Source organism: Anopheles gambiae, chromosome 2 (assembly GCF_943734735.2).
Source record: "Anopheles gambiae chromosome 2, idAnoGambNW_F1_1, whole genome shotgun sequence".
Classification (NCBI taxonomy): Eukaryota; Metazoa; Arthropoda; class Insecta; order Diptera; family Culicidae; genus Anopheles; species Anopheles gambiae.
This window is the reverse complement of record NC_064601.1, coordinates 90,831,135-90,838,406: the sequence shown is the minus strand read 5'-3', so window position 1 is coordinate 90,838,406 and position 7,272 is coordinate 90,831,135. Positions and strand designations below refer to the sequence as shown.

The following is a 7,272-nucleotide window of genomic DNA, read 5'->3' as shown; positions in this document are numbered from 1 at the left end:
TTTCATTTTATCTTAATTTGCTGCAATAGCATTTTTCCCTCCCCGTCTCGTCCTTGCTGCTCAACCAAAGGTACTGGAAGATAGTTGCAACGTCGGTCAATGCGCTGCAGCTTTTCCCTTGTTGTCTGTCTCGTCCTTACCCGCCTGGATCCTTCTTCCTCCTTCCAGTCATGCGCAAATAAAAATCCCCTTCCCTTCCAACTCGGACCTGGTATGTCCGAATCGTGACGAATGGTTCCTCAAACACGGTTAAAGGAAAATTACTTAATAGCGTGATAAATTGAGTGCGCTTTCCCCTTTTGCGCGTCGTCGGTGGCCGGACCGTCGCCGTGGCCGCCAAAATGGTGTTTTTCCATCGGGAGGGTGGATAACGCAAGGCTGCGATCCACTTTCTAGCGCACATTCCTCCCCCGGCCGGGGAGGGGAACAAGCGGGAGTAACACATTTTCGGGACAAGCGCTCGGCAGCGAAGACACTTGTTTATTTCCTCCGGTCTTCCGGAAACGGTAATCATGTTATCAGTCTTGGTTTATGTCTTCGAACTTGGCACAGTGACAAGATGGGGGTTTATTGAGTGAGTTTCACTAGTTTGCTGGATGTACCTAAGGCATTCTTTTATTTCAAATGAATTTATTTACTAGTACGCCGTTAGAAGAATTGTGAAAATATGATAATAAAAAACCATTTCAAAAACCATCTTTTAATTCTTCAAAACTATCGCCTAAGCCATCCGTTTCTAAACGTTTAAAGATGATCCAGCTAAATGTATGAAACGATTTGGAAGTGATAATTTTCGAATAGATAATCTCGAATCAGACACTTCCCCCTCTTTAGTCCGGCACCGTCTGGCAGCAGTTGTGATCCGTCGATTAAAATGTCATCCCCAATCTAAGCCGTGTTAAACTAGCAGCAGTAGCAACGACAAAAAAAAAATGGAAAAGAAATAAAACCCACAAACTCAACCCCCTCGTAATCCTCGTAACGCTAACGGCAAACAGTGGAAAATTACTACTGCACCCATTTTCCCATTCGATGTTATTTGATATGCTTCCCATCAAGCCCTTTCGCCTGTCTCTCTTTCTCGATTCCTCCTCATTGACACTCCAATCTGACGGTTGCCACTCTTGCCCGTCGACACGCTATACCAACACCGTACGGACAGACGCTGCCCGGCGAGTGAAAATCCAATTCCGATCACATACCGGAAACAAGTTTTCAAATTTACATTCATATTACGATTCCGTTCTCACCCGGTGCCTGCCTTATTGGGTTGGGAGGGTTTTTTTTCGTGTGCTGCAGGTTGTGCTTCAAAAATGAAGTGTGGGGGAAAAAATTAAAAAGAAAAAAAGAGAATCACAACTATTTCAAACCTTCCGCGAGGGAAAAAAAAGGAAGAATAACTTCGATTGCCATCCACATCATGCGCTAGGACGCTATGTGTTGGAAAACGCGGCGGTTGGCACAATTGGTACACCAAAGCGCGGCTGCAGTGGTCAACAATGTTGTCGGGCCGTGGTTGTGCCACGAAATAGCATGTTTTTGTTGCTGTTGCAACCTTTCCCATTTCTTATCGCGCGGAACTCTCGGCCGTTGGAGGATCATCGAGTAGCCAGCGCTCGGCTATGTAGTAACGTTTGCATAGTTTCAGGCGCAAAGCTGCAATCGGGAAAAACCCAACAGTACCCTCTAGATAAAAATAGGAGAAAAAGAACGAAATTTTTAGTTGTGTTCAATTTTATAACCTCACACTTCAGCTGTCAGTTGAATTGAGTTTAATTTTTTTGTGTCTGTTTCTTTTTTATGTTGTTTCAGGCGGTGTCGGGTGGGGTGTAGCACAACCATGGACGTAAGCACCAGACGGCAGTGTTGCGCTGAAATTAATCCAAACACTTCCCACCGAAACGGCGCAGGCGAAAATAAATAGAAACACACAAAGTGCAACGTAGACAGAGAAACAATCCCAACGGGACCGGTATCGTTTGAAAATGTCAAATTTGCACACTGCAATCTGGGCGAGCAGAATCTCCCGTTTGCCATGCAACACGCTAAAAGCTGTGCTACAAATGTCAAACTACACGGGTTGCAATCAAAATAAGGACGAACGAAACAAGTGTAATTTTAAAGTTCTTCGTTTTGTGCTTTAGAATCATCTTCATTCGAGGTAAGTGCACTGCTACCAATTTAAAGTTCAGAATTTCAATTTTATTGTCTCACCAATGCGAGGTGACGATACAGTAACAAACTAAATTGAAAACTCACTCGCTCAAATGTCCCTTAAAAAGGTGAATCAAAGTCAAAGTCAAGAGCTGTCCAGCAGTTCACATCATTTATATTAACGTCTTTTTCTCCGCTTCCACATGACATCGCTCTCAAACGCTACAAATAGTTGTCGTTGAAGTGATTCGCTTTGGCTACTGTTGTCACCTTACGGCAATGTAAAGAAATACAGAGCGCAAGAGAAATCACAGCACATTGGCGCCCGAAAAAGGTTGACAGTTGTGCACGCCGGAAAGTTTATCTAAACGATGACAGTCAACTCTGTCTGCAGCGTTTGGCGAGTGTGGCGGTGGAGTGAAATGCGAAAACAATTTATCTTTGCAAGAATCCCATTGCTGGCGTACTTTTTACCACCTTTGTACCGATCGTCGTACATCGTTCTCCCCTAGGTGTTGGATGTATTTTTCTTCGTCTTGTGCGAACTGCGAAACCCCGCAGGTACAAACAGGTGCCAAACTAGTGGTGTGACAGTAGCTGTCGACAGATAAATTGCTGCTGCAACTCGAGAAAGTGCAGTTTGTCATGGATCTTCGCGAGCGTTGCTAGCCAAACTAGGGTTTCCTCCTCTTGGTGTATGGGGTCAGCACTAAAAATGTTTAGTTTTTTTATTTTATTCAGACGACATTTTTTCGGTGTAAAGTCAATCGATCAAAAGAGAGAGAAAAAAAGTGCACCCTTACCATATCACGAAATACGCGTCGAGAGATAGTGTGTAACAAAATAAAATGCAGCAAGCCTAAAATTGATGGCTGGATCGATGTTGGCGCGGTACGATACTGTGTCCGCATTTGCTAAGCTCCGGTAAGGACCACCACGATAACGCTGCCCCAGTGTGGGAAGCACGGTCGTTTACAAAATCCCACCAGTTTCCATTTGCATTGCATAGTGATAGTGTTTCACCGTCCGGTTCGTTTTGTTGGAAGGCGCAGCCCTGTTTTTTGTCTAACAGTTTTAGAAGAACGACTCCGGATGGCCAGTTTGGGACGGGGTGCAACTAAAATCGATGCATTCTAAATGCTCTGCACTACAGAAATACAATATTTGGTAAAGTTTTACATGGAGGGAAGAAAAAAGCGTGTGCGTGTACTCCCATGTACGCAAAGAGAGATCGTACTAGACGTCAAATCAATATTGCTAATGGAAATTGAACCTTTTAACTGTTGCGGATGGGATTCTGTGATGGAAGATTCGATCAAGGCATTTGATATCGGTTTTTCGGCTAACATGATTTTGGGGGGCAATTTTTTGAGTCAATGACCTGTTGGAGAGATTTTTATGTCCATTTTTCATGCACTGTTTTAGTCGTCCTTTGAGAAGAGAATTGAACTTGAAACCTCTGACCTATTCCATTGGTAATAAAATTTCGATTTCTGTTTTTGATAAACCATTCCCAAAACCAATCGAAATTGAAGCATGAATAAAAAAGCCACTGTCATTGTACTCATTACATTGTTTTCGTTCACCGCTTGTCTGCACATACTCCATGTAAAAGGCATTAGCGTCCGTTTGCTCCTCACGAAACTCATGCTTGCTTCCCTTCTTATTTTTCGTAATTACGTGTCTGCCATCAGCGAGGGCATCCAACCGGGGAGCACTAATTAGTTTCATTGGAAAAACTCACCCAACCACCACCACCACCAGCAACCAATTTCGTTCTTTGCATCACTATACTGCTTCTGTTTTCTGGTGCTGCGTCAGTATAAGAGTTTCTTGCAGATTTTCTTGCTTGTTCATAATGATGCGTACCGACGTTGCAGATTTGCCCGTTTTGTACGCGGTCGATGCTGCCAACTCATCGAACCGCCGGCTACTTTCTTAAAGATGCAGCAGCTAGTGAAAGTTTTCCCCCTCCTTCTTCCCTTCACCCCTTCCCTTTCATGAACCTAAAAAAAAAGAGATGGAAAAGAAAACAAATCTTCCTCACAATGACAAAACCACTTTTTCTATCTCATTTCTTCTGATGGGGAAGGTTACTATGCTGATGGATCCGGCCCAACATGAATTGGCTGGCTGGCTGGGCTGGTTGGTTCAGCAACCTGCAAAGGATGTAATTTCATCACCCAATACGTTGTTACCTCATCAGAAGCTCCTCTCGAACACGTGAGGTTCGGGAAAAGGGTGGATCGATTCCTGCCCGGGATTGAAGAAGAATAGATGAAAAATGGATTTTTCCTGTTTCGCTCGCTTGCCGTCTCCCCGTGTGCACCGTGTGCTGGTGGATTTTCGGTGATACATTGCCCAAGCAGAGAAGGGGATAGGACTAAAAAAAACACACACACACAGCCACTCTCTTTTTGGGGATAAAATTTAGGTTTGGCACCTCCCCGGTGTGCAGTATGTCATTGGAGGCAAGGCGCATCACTAGCACGTCGTGCCATCGTTTGACATGCGGGGTCTTGCTACCATCGGCCCGCTTCACCAGAAAATGGTTTTACGAGGGCATAACAGAACGGAGAGAGAGAGAGGGGTTCTTGCGCTGCGATGACAATAGCATCGAGGAAAAAGCGGCTACCAACATCGAGCCACCATCATCGACCTCATCTTCGTTGGCCCCCCATCTTCGCTTGCCATTATACCTTACGTCACCTTTGCAACGAACCGAAAGCCCGGGCAACGTAATCACATGTAAGATCTCACATTACAATAAGCGCACTTGTCTGGGAATATTAATGTATCTTTTCTCCACCACTGCTGCACATCACTCACAGCCACCAGCTTGGGTGTCCTTTCCTTCTGCGAGAACCACAATAGACAGAGGTGGATGGGTGCTTTCATACGTTACGAAACCAGGCTCGAGCTCCGCTAAGGCTGCTGTATTGTGTGTATTGTGTGTGTGTGTGTGTGTGTGTGTGTGTGTGTGGTTGTGCCTTCTCGTTCGGGTTTCTATGCATTCACGCTTTTCCGATACGATATTTTGCCGATATTTATACTGACGTCCGTGACAATGCACAAAGAAATCGGCAAGCGAGTCGAAAAAAGAAAGCCAGCAAAAAGGAAACGAAACGGCAGAACAAAGATATCGACGAATAAAACCCATCAAGTTCTTTTCCTTTTGTTGTTGGCTTGGATAAGGGGGGTTTGATGGGTGGCACCCGAGGGGGTGAGTCGTGTGAGGTGGCAAAAAATGGATCCCTCCCCATTCTGGAGATCGAAGTGGAGAAGCTGAAATTACCAACACGAGTGTGTGGCATTCCCAGAAATGGATTTTTGCTGATGAGTATGCAAGAACCTGCAGGATGGAGCAGTTGTTTTTCTTCCAGGGAGGAGTTATTTTTTGTCGCCCTTTGCTTCGCAATAGGATCTCCATATCGGAGCAGTATAAACAATGAAATCTGACAGCCATCGCTACATGTATCTGCACGGTAAAAAAGATCTTAAAACCAAGCTCCAAGCATGACGAGACAATTCTTTAACAGTATTTGCCACAAGCTCAATGCTCTTTTTCCAGCTCTTAAAACTCTTAAAAAACCATCCATAGCACCCAAACCTGAAGTCTTGCATCTTACATCTATCCCGAGCTCACCCTCCTCCAAACGACAGAAAAGGTCATCAATGTGTGGGGGTGAAATCACCATCCCATATGCGTCACCTCCTGCCCTCGTTAACATCCTCGGCGGAGACGGCGCTGCGATGAGGCCCACACTGATGACATCATATTCATCATCCTCATCATCGTTATCATCCAATATAACGTCTGCGCGGGGCTGAAGCGATGAAGATGGATGGATGGGACGGGACACGGCTTGTGGAAGGATCTGGAACCAGGAACCTGATGATGATCATTGTTCCCATTAGCACCACACACAAACATCGCCGCAGTAATCGGATGGGGGTGGTGTTCGTGTTGATATTGCTGCTGCTGCTGCTGCTGCTGCTGTTGTTTCAAAACACTTACCCAAGAAGCCGTCCCACATCGATGTCCATTAGCTCCAGAGGCACGTCTTTCCCTTTCCCGCCAGTGACGTGCACCCGACGGCACACGGCTACTTAAGGCATCGGGCACTTGTGTGGGATCTTCTGGCGCTGGCTGGTGTCAGATGTGCTTGCAGCAGGCAAAGGTTCGTCACACGTGGATGATGGAGTGGTGCTAAAACGTGTCATCACGCGTTAGGGATTGAGGTTATTGGGGGAGAAGGTTTTGTTACTGACACACAGACACACACACGCGCGTTGCTACGGGACGAAGATTTCTAAGCTTCATAATGGGTGTGACAAATTGAAAGGCTTCTTGGGACGCTGCTTGAAAGATCAAAGCAGATCAACTATAAAGCGTTACCCTATCAATCGATCGCTTAGCCAAGTGGAACAAGCCGTAGCAGTTTTCGTTAGCGATGACAAGAAACAGTATCAGTTTGTTGAACCAAAGTGTGTGTGTCTGTGTCACAATCCGCTTTAAATAATATCTCCCGGCGTAGATTAGTAAGCTAAATCTACTTATAGTTTAACCCAGCCCAGCTTTCGGCTTATTAAATTAAAGTCCCCGGCTTCTTTGATGGTGCGGGCAAAAGGCGCCACCGCGCTGGGATGGTAAGTTTTCCAGTTCGTCACCTCGACCCCTTTCCAGCGAAGAGTTTGCTACTCTCCGGGGTGATAAATTTGATTTAGCATGATGAAATTAAGAGTTTTTGTTCCACTTTTCCTTCACGGGCTCGTTTCGGGGTTTTTCCGTGCGACCCGAACGAGCGGTGGTGACGAGATTTTTCAATCAGATCAAAGCTTATCTTACATCGATTTAGGGGAAGGCCTGGGATAACCGGGAGCCTGAGTGAGAGTGTTTTTAATTTAGCGAAGTTAAAACCGGCAGATCCAAATCCGGTCGGTGTAGAGTTTCCGGGGTTTTTTTCCGTATTCTTCTTGCTGGTTTTAAAATCACGATCAATGATACTGTCGCCTTGCCAGGCACAGTGACTGCGTAGAGAGTTTTGTGAGGGAGTTTTGGGGAGTCTTTGATAGTTGCAAACACGAATTCGATCTTATCTTACTACGGCAAACGGC

General features: G+C 45.5%; 1 long non-coding RNA gene across 1 annotated transcript in view; it reads left to right on the top strand.

Annotated features, from left to right (window-relative positions):
* Positions 1-1,820: 1,820 nt before the first annotated feature.
* The window catches only part of LOC133391573 (uncharacterized), a 78,940-nt gene continuing 73,488 nt past the window's right edge, over positions 1,821-7,272 (top strand). The window contains exon 1 of the long non-coding RNA XR_009765063.1: positions 1,821-2,161. This is a non-coding gene — a long non-coding RNA (uncharacterized LOC133391573). The remainder of the gene's footprint in view (positions 2,162-7,272) is intronic.